We start from the raw sequence: 15470 nt of genomic DNA on the forward strand, positions 1-15470 counted from the left end.
ATATTATCTGTTCGTCTTAAGGCCTTACAGATAGTAAGTACATCAAACTTTACTTTAGAAAAAAAAATTGTGGCAAGGTGGTTTTGGAATCAAGGTCACTAATCTTTCAGAACTGTAAATATTTTAATTGTAATCATGAAAATATTGTAAAGGAAAAAAATGAAAAACAAATTACATTGTGTTTTGCCTTTGAATAAATATTACAATGGATTATACAAAAACCATACATTTATTTTGAAGAGAAACATAAATCGGGAAAAATAACCTCATAGCTGACAACACATTTGCTTCTTCTTTCTTGTCCTGCAACCCCTCCTTTTACTCCTCTTCTTCTTGCAACCCCTGCAGTAGCTGTAGATCCTCCTCACTTTGGGGCAGTACCTCTTTTTCTTCCTACATCCACTTCTACCTCTCCTCCCCCTCCTCGATCTGTCTTCGGCTTTATAACCTTTCGTTCTTTGACCTCTGTTGGCAGCTCTATCTCTTGGCTTCCGTACGACAGCGTTTGCTTTTCGAACTCTTCCGCGGTCTGTAGCGGTCGAGTAATAATTATCGTCCGAGTAATAATAATCTTCCATACCTATTTAAGTTTGTTGGTTTTCTGGACTAGAATTTAGAACACTACATTTTCATAATGGACCCACAGTTAGAACATATGTTCAAAACAATATCAATTCATTATTATATTTTTTTTACAGTTGTTACGAATAAGGGGTATTTAAATATTTTATTCACTATAAACAACAAATATTCGCATGGAGGTGAAATATTTAGTTCTTATTTAGGTTCATTTCTTTAAATTAATAATTTCGAATTATATTTCCAATTTGTTTAAATTTTTTTAATGGTAATTGTGATGCCTCATAATAACATCTCTGAGAAGGGCATAGTTGTTTCATATTAGGCTACCGGAGTATCCTTATGTCGGAGGTTAGCTTCTTATGTTTCCGATGCCCTCAGGAGAATTAAGGCCAGGACCGTAGTTACGCGGTAGCGAGGTGTGCATCAGCCAAGGGCGCAGGTACAAAGGAGGCGCAAATTTTACCATGAGAAATACTCTCTTTTTTTTAGAATAAAAATTCCGTATTAGTCGAGGAAATGTTTCAGATCATTAAAAAATACTGCACTGGAACTATCTGTAATATACCAATTATACATATATAAAGGGCACAGATTTTTCAAACTCCCCAATGGCTTAGTGCATTACACACGGTCTACGTGGAGATTGTCAGTCACTGCAGACACCAACGTAACAATAGCCTGATAATACCTAGCAACTCCAGCAGACATAATATTTTTGTTTGGCTGGCGCGCCATCTCCTCAATCTATCTCATAGATCTAGGTTCTGCACTCGCACCACAAAACCATTTACTAGTCGCTGGATAGTTTGATTTTGAAACATTGTGAGTATCGGGTAGAACATTGTTTATAAAAATGTTAAGTCTTGGGAGAAGATAAAATTAAAAACTCTTCGAAATTGTACTGAGGCAGTAAAAATCATAGGAATTTGACACGAAATTTCATAACCGAGAATTGAGTAGTTGGTCTATGCAAGCTATCTTAGATAAATGAATATTCCAATCTTTTCATTAAAAGATGTGCCGCTGTTTACATCGAGACCTGTTCGTGCCTTACTCCAGGTATCTCGATTGTATATAGAAATCTTATTTAAATAAGTGTGTAACAAGGGGGCTTGAATTATGAGACTTATTTTCCTATTTATGGGTTAACATACCTGTATTATATTTTCTTTTATCAAGTATTATTCCCTGAAGGGGCAAACTATTGATCAGTGTGTTAGTTGAATAATTAATTATTTCATAATACGATGAAGGGTCAAGTACTTCGTAAGGTTAAAGCACTGAACTCTTCTCTGTTGTTGAAGGAGATTTTTTGTTAAATATTCATGTTTAACCACCAGGTTTTTCCTGGCGAAAATTGAAAAAAGTAAACGCAGTGGCGAAGGAGCTAATTTTATTAACTAACCTTCACCGCCATCGTTCGATCATTATGGTTAAATCGTGAAAACAGCAAATTTTAAGGGAAAACAAACGCATAAATCCGGTAAATGAACAATATGATAATTTATCTGTTCTTCTTAGTTGTTCTTTCACTTCTTTTGATACATTTCATGTGAGGCCAATACCAAAAACAAGGTAGTACATACATAATTTTTACAAAAAAATGTACATTGTCTCGGCCATTGTTGACAATGTGTAAACCGTAAAGTACTTGTCATCTGGAATCAGGATCATCCACTACCAGGGATCTAAACCAATTTTGAATGGCACTCCAGTCACTGACAATATTTTTTTAATATTTATTTATTGCTATTTACAACTGTACATTATAATACATTTAGTAAATCTGATCTAAGTTAAATTGGAGTGTTACAGGCGTGTAGAGAAACTACCCATTGGTAGCACTCTAATGACATTTTACATTAGCTGGTCTCGTTCCTTCTTCTTTTCAGGTGCCTCGGAGGATTTTCAGGAATGGAAGAGGATGCAAGATTAGAAACTAGGGGTTTAGAGTGGTTAGAGAGTTTATAATGGAAGGAGTGATATCTGGTTCGGGCTAGATCGGTTACATAGGGAACATCAAGGTCTTTATGTATGATTTTATTTGTGACAAAGTAAGGAGCATTGAGGATTTTACAAAGGAGTTTGGATTGAATACGAGAGGAATTCGAAGGTTTAGTGGAGCCCCAAAGCTCAACTCCAAATGTCCAGAATCGTAATCGACGTGCAGTTTCCTGTCTTTTCAGTCTGGTTTGGGTAATATTTAAACCTGTTTTTACTACAATTAGTTGAGAATCCTGTAATTCAATGTTTTCCAACCTTTCTGTACCTTCCCCCCTTTATTAAAGTAGGTAAGTGAAAGTTAACATTGTACCAAACTGATATTACGTACGAATATATGTTATAGGTATTACCATCCTACACAATAAATAAATTACTGTTTCGAAATGTGTAAGGATTGATTTAATTTTTAATTAGTTTTAACTTGATTGATCAACTTTGGGGAATCTGAAGACGTTGATGAATTTAAATATTTCAATAGTATTTTCTGTTTTTTAGTACATAAATATTTGAGCTTTCACATTCATATGGTGGAAAGTTAAAAATTATGCACATTTCATCTTTCACATGCATTTTAGTATAACTTCCAACTATTAATATCGGCGATGAAATTGAACTATTCGAAAAATTTGCTCTTAAAATTTAAATCTGCTACTAAAATCAAAAATTTTTTGCTCTTAAAATTAAAAATCTGCCCTTAAAATTAAAAATCTGCTCTTAAAAAAAATCTTGCTCATCTTGCAAAATTAAAAATATGCTCTCAGAAATGGCTTCTTTAACTTTGGCTATAATATACATTCTTTGAAATGGGCAACGAAGGCCAAAATCAACGGTTAGAATATTATTGCCTAAAATTTCAATTTGTGTTTAAAGTTCACCTGTGTTCACCTGAATGTTATTATTGAAACAGCTCTGCTATATACAATGGACCGCAACCCCCATTTTCTTTTTCTAATAAATAAACGATTTTGCGGCTTTTAACTTTAGATTTAGCAGCCGATGTAGCCCCTGTTATTGCAAACATTTTAGGGAAACCTCGCCGGGTTTCATGTGCATCGTGGTTGCAAATCTTAAGTTTGCACTTTTTTTTTCTTGGACTGCCACACCGCTTTATGTGTGAGTGGATTCCTGTGTGCCCATTACCAATGAACAGTGAATAAATGTAAAATATGAAAACAATTGATAAAAAAAACTGAAGATGAAAATAAATGAGTATTCGTTTCTATGTTTATTATGACAAAAATGAGATTAAAAGTTTACTTATATACCAGTAAAAACAGGCATCCAACCTCAAATTCCATAAAACGAAATATTATAAAAAATAATAATATTTAAAAAATGGCTTGGGAGGGAGAAATCTGGGAGATGATAAATATGTCAATGGTATTTGGGTGCTTCTTGAGGGATGGATGCCAATAAGTAGAAGAGAATAGAATAGGTATTGGAAGTGGAAACACGGGATAGGATGTTACCACGGGAGTTGGATGTGCGGCATCCGCATCGCTGGTGCTTAGCGTTATAGTCTCCTCCAGCAATCTAGCATGGTCCGAGGGTTCGGAATAAGGAATCAAGGAGGTTATAAGAAGTGTTATTACCAGGAGGACAGTGTACAGTTGAAAAAGTAACATGGAAAGGGCGAGTTGAAATGATAACCGAGGTTTGGATAGCATGAGTTGGATTGGAGGGAATAAGGGAATGGGATAAGGATGCAAGAACCAGCATGGGAACTGTTGTCTGATCTATAAGTGATGTGGTCACCTACGTAAAAGTGTGTCCTTTGTGTGAAATGGATTTCAGGCAGTAGGGCTATGTCAATGTGTTTATAATGTAGGAATAAGTCGAACCAAAAAGATAAATTAATAATAAGTATGAAACAAACATTATAACACGAAATTCTTCGCAAGACTTGTATGTTTATTAAATATTTTTCAGAACATCAGTTCTTTATTCAATTGTATCAAGATCATGCTCTGATGCAGGAAAAAAAAACCTTTCTTTTTTTTAAAAATTAGACTTTGCATTTCAAAAATAATTTTGTTAAGATTCTTAATTTTAAAATTGTTTCTACAGATGGAATTAAAAAACGTAAAGTTGTTATTAACCACTTGAAGAAAGTCTAGTTTAACTTTCAATATATCGAGATACTATGTATAAGAAACCCGCTTGTGGTGGAAAATACCACAGCTGAACAAGATATGTGTGTTATTCAACAAAAAATGTTTGGAGTTTCAGAAGTGTTTCTGTATTTTAGAGGAGTTTACCAGTTTTATCAGTATTATGGTACTTCTATAGTTTGTTTTTACTGTTTAGCTCACCTATCATAGCTATTCGTTCATTTAAGTTCAATAATTTTTTGTCATGGTGACAGATAGAATTGCTTTGTGGTGAATAAAGATAAATTATTGGTTAACTGTATATTAATAGATTCTAACGAATTTAAATAAAATTAAATATATCTTAAACTTCAATATTACGAACATATATTTTAGGGAATTCTAAATACTTTTTTTGTTGTATGTATTTTAGGAAAGACAGTGGCAGTTCCTAGGAGATATTCTCTGGTCACATTCGGGGATGTCCTCCAACTGGAGGGACACCAAGAGTAAGAACAATGGTCCGTAGGAAAGTAAGAAGAGGAGGAGTGGAAGGGGATGTAGCAAGCTTCAGTCAGTGATAACGCTCCCTACAGCTTGCACGGATACCTAGCAACAGGTGTGTTCTTATCAGTCAAACATTATTTTATCACTACTTCCTTATCCAATGATAAGAGTTTATAGCCATGTTTAATATTATCATATTTATAAGTGCAATACTTGATGATAAAATTTAATGTCTTGAAACTTCGCATTATGCGGGTAAATTTAAAGATATGTACTAGAACTAATCAGTATGTAAAATAGCCTATATTTTAGTTTTTGTTTTGTTTTCATAGAATTATTTTGTATTTTAGCTGAATTAGTTCTATCTCTAGAAATAATTTTGAAAATTTATAGTTTTAATTTATAAGCCGTAACGCCCTAAACAACGCCCCAATAATTATATCTATTACAAAAAATATTTCATTTATGTTTTTTATGCTATTTAGATGGTGCAATTTGGTCAGATTACACTTGTTGTACTTTAGTGAATTACTAAAAAAATAAAATAATATGTTTTACAAATATATTTGTCAAAATATTTTTTTTTTTAATTTTTACTTTTGCTTATATATATATATATATATATTAAAAATACGGTTAGGAGAAGTATAGTGATTGGGAAAACATTTTGTGTATGTAGGGGTGTTTTTGTAAACAGTTAAATTATTTACTTAAGGTAGGTACGTGCCTGGTATGTTAAGGCAACTTGTTTGCTAAAATCGATTCACCTAACATAGATATATATATAACACATAACATCGATTCTACACATTTTTATGATTTTCTTGAAAACGATTCGAACTATTTTGATTAAACTAATTTTGCAAATGTAAAATTAAATGGTATTTAGTATCAGATATCCCTTAACCTCATAAAGTAGTCTGACAGAGCTTAAATGGCAATTTTTAAAAATTTCTTTTTCAAAAGTACCTTTAATTATTTTTATTCAAAATGATTAACCAATTACCATTGTTAGCAACAAGGAACAATCGATAAATATAAAATATGAATTCGATGCGTAACTATAGGAGAAAGTAACTATTTTCGTGTTTCAGTGGTTGTTATGACAATAGTCAGATTTCACTTAACATAATAACACAAATATATAGTTATTTTTATAATATTTCTAAAATGTATCGAACGATTTTGATTAAGCTCATCAAGCCGATGAGCCTGGTTGAAATTATCTATCAGGAATAGCGAATTTTAAAAAAATCTTTAAATAAAGTAGCTGTAATTTTGTTATAATGAAATGATTATCCATCTCTCATTATTTCCAATAAAAAATGATCTAGTATAAAATGTGAAAAAATTAACTAAAGGAGAAAACCAATTCCGTGGCTGAAAACAAATTTGTGAAGAAAGAGAAATATTATATCTTTATTATTTCAAATAATGTGGAAATGAATGATCTCATGTTTCCACACTTGTTTATGACAATGGTAAGATTTTCACTAACCTAAACATGAAATATAAAAGAGTAAGGGGTTAAAAAAATTGATATTTTGAAAAGTAAATAAATTAATTTCATCCCAAAATAAGATGAATGTAAAAGTTGTGTTAATCAGGTTTTTGTTAATCAGTGCTAAAAGATTTATCCAACAATTTTGAAACATTAATTAAATTATTGCAAATTAGAAGCAGTTATTCATTTTAATATGATTATCACAAAAAGATAATTTAGAAAGAAAACTTGTTTATTAAGCTTCTTTGGAAAAAAAAAGTAAAATATTGAATAGGCAGGTATGGATTTTCTAAAATATACAGATGTGTTTTTATTTATTTAAACAGGTTATGTATATTTATATTGTAATTATTGTTTTACTACATAGGAAATAAGATTTATGTGGATTTAAATTGATATTTTTAAGATATATTTGATGCTTTATATGAAAATCATATTCACTATTCATGTAGGGTTATTTTATAAGCTAGAAATCAATAAATATGCACTTAAAAGGGTTACTATCAGAGATCGGATTTTCGTGATATTTCATCAATTGTACCCAAGGTTCAAATTCTACCTCGACGGAAATTCGAACATAGAAAAACATTTAAATAACACTAATCTTACTTCGTACAAAACTGCACATTTTGGTTTGTTTTTTTTCCAAAATTTTGCACGTTTTGCGTTATATCTGCTCAAGATTGCACGTTTTACTCTTTTTATCTTGATTTTTGTTACGTAAAATTTAATATTTGAACTTAATTTCTCTATATTATAATATAGAGAATATATTATAATATATTAGTAATAGTATACACTTATAGATGTATGTATGCTAATATTTATTTATTTTATTATTGTTTACCTAATTTAAAGTAATTTATAGTTTAAAATTAACAAATTTAACACAATTATTATCCTATTTGTTCAGTATTCTTATTAATATTAATATTTTCTTATTAATCCCTGATTTTATTAAATATTGACATAATAGAGTTTATATCCTCATTAATTATTTTTTAATTTATTAAACATATTAATGGGGTTCGGCAATGCTTGATTGATTAGTAATGGGGGATTCAGGGATAGTGCTGCAACTCAGAGTCCCACGCCCTGAGAATGCCCGGTGTAATAGAAAAATTAAATAATTTTTTACTTAATATTAATACAATGAAAATAAAATGTATTATATTAATAAATTTAAGTGTAATTTTACATATTATACGTGCATTTATAGTTTCTTCTTTTTCAGAGAGTATTTATAAGGTTATTTCATATCTTCAAACCTTCCGGTAGTCTGTTCTAACAAAGAGTGAATCTACAAGTTCTAGTTCTCATTTAAAACGTTGATTATGTTCAGGGTTGTATTACTTTTTATCATCCTAACATTAGTTGAAGGAAATCCCCCAACGATTCGAAACTATTAGACACACCCCATTTCATTTCCTATTCTTCTATGGTCTGATATAGCTCACTTCCATACTGCTACAGTTATGACGATGATGGAAGTCTGTAACTGTTAGAAGAAATAGATATTTTTAAAATTTATTTTATCATATATACATTATATTTCCAGGTCTATTCGCTCACTTTATTTTTAGAAGTAGAAAGAACATATTATAACAAAGTAATTGTCTATCATTAAAATTGATTAATCTTTAAATGTATAATCGAAATGTTTCAAACTTACAGTATTCATCGAAGTACAGAATAACGAAGTTCAGAGCAAGGGGGAATGTTGAACTCGGGTTGCGCTTATTTGATGGTAGTAGTTTCCTTTAAAAAGAAACATTACATGTAATTCAAAATTAAGTCTAACCAAAGAATATTATAATGAATTTTAAAAAGGTTGAGTGGAAATAAAATAACCAGAAAATAAATTTTAATGCTTACCAATGTACCAGTAATACTTTAGCGAAGATATATTCGTCCTACCATCAAATAATCAAACCACAAATGATTAAAAATAAATCAAAAATTATATTATATTGGAAAATATATCATTGTTATTCATTGGCGTAATTGCAAAAAACAAACAACTTACAACAAAAATAAGTAACAAAAATTTAATTGCTTCTGTTTAGTAAGATTATTAAGGGAGATAAATTGAATTTTTTTTTTTAAATTAACATGCAAACTCTATACGCTAGACATTAAATATGTCCTGGTGAAGTACGAAGCTGGTACGTGCCTGAACATGCATGAATGCATGAACATGAAAAATGACCGACATGCAAAGTCGCTTCCTGCAATATAAAATAACTTCATCACTTAAATCAATGAATTCCGATACTAAAAGTTTCCGATGTATATAATAATTATTACAGTTCTTCATTTTTTTTTTTACATTCTCAACTACTGACATAAGTATAGTAAGGTATGTTTGCAGGAAATATTAGTTAATTTAATCGTTTTAGAGTTACTCGATTTTTTTTCTATAACTTCCTAAACTGCTTTATTGTTTATGCTTCAGTTACTTGTTAGTTTTATAATAAAGTTTCTTACAAGACTGAGAAGTATATTTAATATGCGCATCATGCAAATCAATTTTTATGCTTATTATAGTAATTGCTGTTCTGTATATAAGAAGTGTCTGGTTACAGTTCGGTGAACATAGCAAGGAAACCGATTTCTTACTTGTTCAGTTTTCAGGCTCTTTCTCTTAATGAGTATAATAATTGTACTCGATTTATGTTGGGTTATCATCTCGCCTAGTTATGTAGTTGATTGAATATAGTAGCAGCGAAGGTAAGCCCTTGAGCCAAAGGAACAAAGTTAGGGGGCCAAGCCAAAGTCAATTAGGTTGTGTGACATTTCAGAACGGAAAAGCCACAAAAATTTTAAGACAGTTATTTATAATTCGCGTTGTGCTTAATTAGTTATTAAAATTAGTATTTGTTTGTAAAATTTTTTTTTATTAAATTAATAATTTTTTTCACTGCTGCCTCCGCTGAGTAGGCCCATGTCTTGAACATGTGGTTTATAAGTAACCATTTGCAACTAGTTTCACCTTATCTTGCAATTAATTCACACCAGCCCCGAAATGTTTGCGTATGTATGCATGTCTATCCTTGTTTGCGTCGAAATTCGTCTGTTTAGAGCATGTGAGTTTATTAATGTAATGCTAATTGATACTGAAACGTTGTACTTCGTTTGTTAGTGTACTCGCACTCGTTTCTAATGTTTTTTTTTTTATAACGATATTTGTGAAAAATATATATTTCTTTAATTTTTAAGCTTTCATAAAACCGGATTCATACGTTGTTTCTTAGCGAATGTCCAAAACACCTACAAATGCTTGAACGAACAAGGAAATGTCGTTATCCACACACTTGTGTGTTGCAGAGACCCAAACATTGGCAGACCTCGAACATGTGCCGATTACTACTACCTTCGATTTTAACTATTCTCTTCATAAAAAGATACAGAATGAAAAAAGATCGAAAGAAACGAAACGTAAAAGTCGGCAAAAATGACCATAGACCAGGGGTGGCCAACTTTTCTGTATATAAGATCTACTTTTTATCTTATAAGTGTTTCGCGATCGACTTGTGATAGGCATAGTCTAAGGGGGAAGACGGGGTGTGTAATGCATACTATGTTTATACACTGTGTTTCAGTATCAGGTGCATTCCAGTGAATTATGGGTATATAAGGAAAATATATGTTCAAAACTATTTTTTATTTTTTAAATCCCGTATTAAGTTTTCGAGATATATGCTCATGATGAAAATAAATTTCCAGATCCAACTCTTGATAGCAGCTTTCCGTACACGTGTTACCTAAAAAATTCTATTTTCCGACACTTTTTCAAGATAGACTTTTACCAACTTAAAATGCAATTTAATTTTTTTATCAACTGCAATGTATAGATTGTATTTTTTCGTAAATATGAAAAAGTTATTATAAAACTGCACAGTATGGGTGATAATTTGATTTATATATTTCACTTGTGCGATTTTTAGGGCTAGGGATATGTATCATGACAGACTAATATGAGTTACTTTTTGCTAATCTATCAATAGCTCGCTGAGTACACATCGTACTGAAATACAGATATGCGGCTTATCTACCTACGGAAAAACAACAACAATAATTATTTAAAGGGCCAAAACACTCACGTCCAGAGAAATTAAAAGAACATGGATAATTGATAACTTTTGATCTATATGAAATATGTCTGAAACTATTGCTTGAAAGTTTTGTCTTCTACAATCGCTTCAAAGTCCACCGTACACGGAATTTTACCATAGACATTGCGAGCAATCGACGATCAACCCTGCCGTAGATGATCAAAATTTATTGAAATGATATCAGATAACATTCATCAAACTATACTTTCTAGTATTGTTATTACTTATTGATTATATTTACTTATTATAACTTAATAATTTAATTACCCAGGCATATAATGGCAATTCTAAAACAATAACGAGTACATACTGTGGATACGGCACAAGTGCTAGTCTAAACGATAACTGGAGTTTTTTACTCCGTCACCTTATAAATTTGCTACATGATATTAATTCGTAATAAATTTTTTTAACAAAATAATTATAACTTACGAATAGTAGTAATAGCTTTCCAATGATTGATGCTTTTTACAAAATTCGTTGGTATTTCTAAAAGCTTTCATAAATTAATTGAAATATTAATTAGATTAATTTATCAATTAATTGTAACAATGAACTGGCCAGCGTTTTAATTTATTTTTATATAGTTTGTAGTTTATTATTTTTTAGTAATAGACCTGATTCATTAGCATGTTATAATATTTAATGCTTTTCTATTGTGTAATGGAAGAAGTTTAATGTTCCCACGATTAGCCTATGCAGAGGTGGAGTAGTAAAAAGCTATACCAAAGGCTATAAGGTAGTTTAATTGCTGAGAATAGCTTTCTCTCCTTGTGGTCTGCCAAGAGGGGCTGATAGCCGAAAGTGTTTGCTATTTCAGCTGTTAAATCTCTTCTGCCTCGGCCCGTTAGCTTCGCTGTCTTTTCTCTACGATGGCTGGTCTCTGACGGTGCTGACTACTGATTAGAAATCATTATATTATTTGTTTCTATATTGTTATTTACATATTAAATAACATCCTGAAGTTTATAGCAGAGTATAACTTAGTTATGTACAGTGACATGTCATTTCGAGTATATGGAAATAAAGTCATTTCGCTTTATTATTTCCAAATAGTTTTATATATATAAACATACACAATTTTTGTAGGAATTAAAAAAAAATATATTAGCTAAAAGGGCTTCAAAAACGATGAGATAGAAAACTTGCAAAGACAATATCGCGAGAACCCAACCGGTCCTATAAAAATATATTACCTCATATCATTCCAAAACCATAATTATCACAAGCAAGCGTTATAAAAAAAAGTATATTTGACTTAGAACGAATCATGGAATTTTTTTTTTTCGTTATAGGCTCCCATTGCAGTCATATACTGCCTAACCATGGTTGGGAGTCAAAGTTTTTCATTCTGTGGGACCACAACTGAATGAAAAAAGTCAACGCCCTAGGCCGGATTCGAACCGGCACCGCCAATAGACATCAACAATTTGGTAAGACTGTGTCTTAAGCACTGAGCTACAGGCGGCCCATCATGGAATTTGCAATAACTACTTGCACAAAATAGGCTTAACTGGAACTTTTCAATGTGAATATTGTAGTGGCAACGAGACCCTTAAACATTTAATACTTGAATGTCCGACATACATAAAACAACGATAAATATTGTTCAAAGATCTAAATTTTTTTTTTATTTTTTTTTTTTTATTTATTTGTTGATATTTACAACTGTATAAAAATATACAACCAGTAAATTTGATCATAATGACATATGATATGATACAGGATGTAGAGAAACTACCCAGTAGTAGAACTCTAAAACAGTTTACAATATAAGGTCACGAGGCCATCTTCTTTTCAGGCGCCTTGGAGGATTGCCAGGACTGGAAGAGGAAGCAAGGTTAGAAACGAGTGGGTTTGGGTGGTTAGGGAGTTTATTATGGAAGGAATAATATCGGGTTCGGGCTAGATCGGTTACATAAGGAATATTTAGGTCTTTATGGATGGTTTTATTAGTAACAAAATAAGGAGCATTGAGGATTTTACGAAGGATTTTGGATTGTAAGGATTGGATACGAGAGGAATTCAAAGATCTAAATAAAATAATATGTTAAAAATAACAGGCTATGCTAAAATAGGTTACATCGCTAAATATTTGAAATCTGTAAACAGAAATGTATAAGTATATATGGTATTATATATTATAAAACCAGGTATATTTAATTTTATAAGTAATAGCAGTAAATAGGGTATTGAGCAAACTGTCCTACAGAGATTTCATAGAATATAGTTAATTAATATTTAGCTGTATGGGACAAACCAGTGATTCTCAACATTTCTTTTTTTGGGGCCACAAACATGTATTAGCCATGGTGTCGCGGGCCATAAAAAAAAAAAAATAATAATAAAAATAAATTAGTTAATGATTTTTTAGTTTTTTGTGATTGTTACAAATTGAATTAAACAACTATAAACGGATTCATCAGGTATATTTTAACATTTTTGCCATTTCCAGACGTTTCAAACACGTTGTAGTGTCCATGGTCACAAGCTGTTGTTCAATTCAAATTATTTAGTTGTTAATAAAAGGCGAAATTCAAAATAATGATTTAATTACTGTAATGAAAAGATTTGGATCAGGTCAATTTATTGACCTGGTTTAGTACCAACTCCATTTATTGAATTGGTAAAATAATTTTAAAATATACAAATTTAAATATTATAGTTTATTAATGGTTAAAATTTTACATATTCAAATTTACTACCTAATATTCTATCTTGAAACACAAGGAAGAAAATCGGTATCGCTCGCTCGATACGGAACTAAAAACGCCCAATACTACATACCCAATCCAAACACTAAATTTGCACTATTTCCGAAAATACTAAAATGATGTGTTGCTATGATACAATCAGACGTCCGATGTAAATTAAAAAATAAATTGGCGTATATTACGGCAAATTTCCGTACAAATAATAGCACTGCACACCGCGACACGGTAGTTTTATGTAGGACCTATTTACTCAGCGCGCTCTCAATTTTTCTAATGGGCGCCAAATTCAAAATGATTTAAAATAAAGCAACACCAGACGGGCCAACCACACAGGGAAAAAAATTTTAAATGCCAAATATTCAGAAGAATCTACTTTCGGAATGGAGTTATTTGATTTTGCTTTCCTAACAAGTATTGCTGGAATTCTTGAACATTAATTTTATTGTATCATCGTGTTTCGCAATCAAATGAGTAGTTACCAATATGAAAATGGTAGCTATTATAGAATCATTTCAAACAATGAGTAGCTAAACTGCCGATTTCGTAAGGTTATTGCCACTGTCTGTGCTAGAACTGTTAGCACAATCTGGGTCAACATTATTGAGATCGCTTAGCTGGAAAATATATCTCTGTAGGTCCTGTTACGAAAGGGAAGATAGAACTCGAATACAGTTATGTTAAAAGCCAAATTTATCTCTTCTAACTTGATCTGTAACTTATTTCTTTTAGACATGTAATTTTTAAAATCCAATGAAAACATTGAAGTAATTATTTATTTTAATAATGTATATTTTTTAAATTATTATTTTATTTATTTACAAAATTATTTTGAATGCGGTCCGACCAGATACCGATCTATCGGTCGGTGCCGAAATAACATATAAAAATGATAGACATGAGTGAAATATGAACATTAAAGTTTAGACTATTAGGACGCTGTGGAAGCTATGCAATTTTTAAGTAATATAATTCAAATAACAACTGCTAAAATGAAAATGAAGTAAAAAATAATAATAAAATAATATTATAAATTAAATTAATATAATAATGAGAATAAAATGAAATGATACAGAATATGATAATAATAAGGATTCTATTACTAAGCTCACACATAGCTAATTCTCATCGTAATATAATCAATAATTATGCGGCGTTAAGAAAAAATACAGGCAGATACGGTCATTTGGCGTATCAAAATCAATTATAGGGAATCATAGAACTAAAAAAGTACCCATTTAAATATTTAGTTTTTAGTTTTCTTTGTAGTTAGTTTATTTATTAGTTCTTCTGGTAAGAGATTGAACAGATTTGGTACAGTATAGTTTTTAAGCTACGTTTACCAAATTTATTGTTATAGGGTGGTTCAATAATTTTATTTTTTTAGATATACTATTTCTTTTATAAATAAATCATCCATAAATTTAGCTATTATATTATTTATTATTATCTGTTAAATAGTTGTATATTATCCATAAAATCTATGTTTAATGCTCATAACTTGATAAAGGTCAATTTCCAGGACACTAAGATTCAGACCCTAATTTATTGAAGGTAGCTTTTAGAATTTTTACTTATTATAAAGAATAATTAAGTTGGTACCTGTGCTGATGAGTAGCAGTCCGGTTTAGAAACTGTTAAAGGAAAAATCAAAACAATAAAGAAGCAAACTTCGAATGTAGAAACAAAACAAAACCACCACCAGTAAAAAGAATTTGTAATCATATATTTAACATTACAGATGTTTTAATAGTCTCAAGTTTTCCTCAATGGCATGAAAGTAAAATTCTATTACAATTTAATTCAATGATCTATGAAGATATTCATTAATAAAATATTGTCATTAATTTCTGTTTAATCCATGCTAATAAACTTTTATATATTTATTATAATTGTAGCTGTTACTGGTCATATATTTTACACCCCTTTTTTATAGATTTTAGTCCGACTCATAAAA

The 15470-nt window shown here is 30.6% G+C and overlaps 1 protein-coding gene across 2 annotated transcripts in view; it reads left to right on the forward strand.

Moving 5' to 3' along the window:
- Window positions 1-5196: 5196 nt before the first annotated feature.
- Kat60 (Katanin 60) overlaps window positions 5197-15470 on the forward strand; it is a 208847-nt gene continuing 198573 nt past the window's right edge. The window contains exon 1 of one of the 2 annotated variants that reach the window (XM_014425920.3): window positions 5197-5295. The gene's annotated coding sequence lies outside the window, so the exon portion shown is untranslated. The remainder of the gene's footprint in view (window positions 5296-15470) is intronic. The other variant, XM_014425923.3, reaches the window with a different exon arrangement.

Source organism: Halyomorpha halys, unplaced genomic scaffold (genome assembly GCF_000696795.3).
Source record: "Halyomorpha halys isolate HHAL.00 unplaced genomic scaffold, Hhal_1.1 Scaffold541.1, whole genome shotgun sequence".
In the NCBI taxonomy this organism is placed as follows: domain Eukaryota; kingdom Metazoa; phylum Arthropoda; class Insecta; order Hemiptera; family Pentatomidae; genus Halyomorpha; species Halyomorpha halys.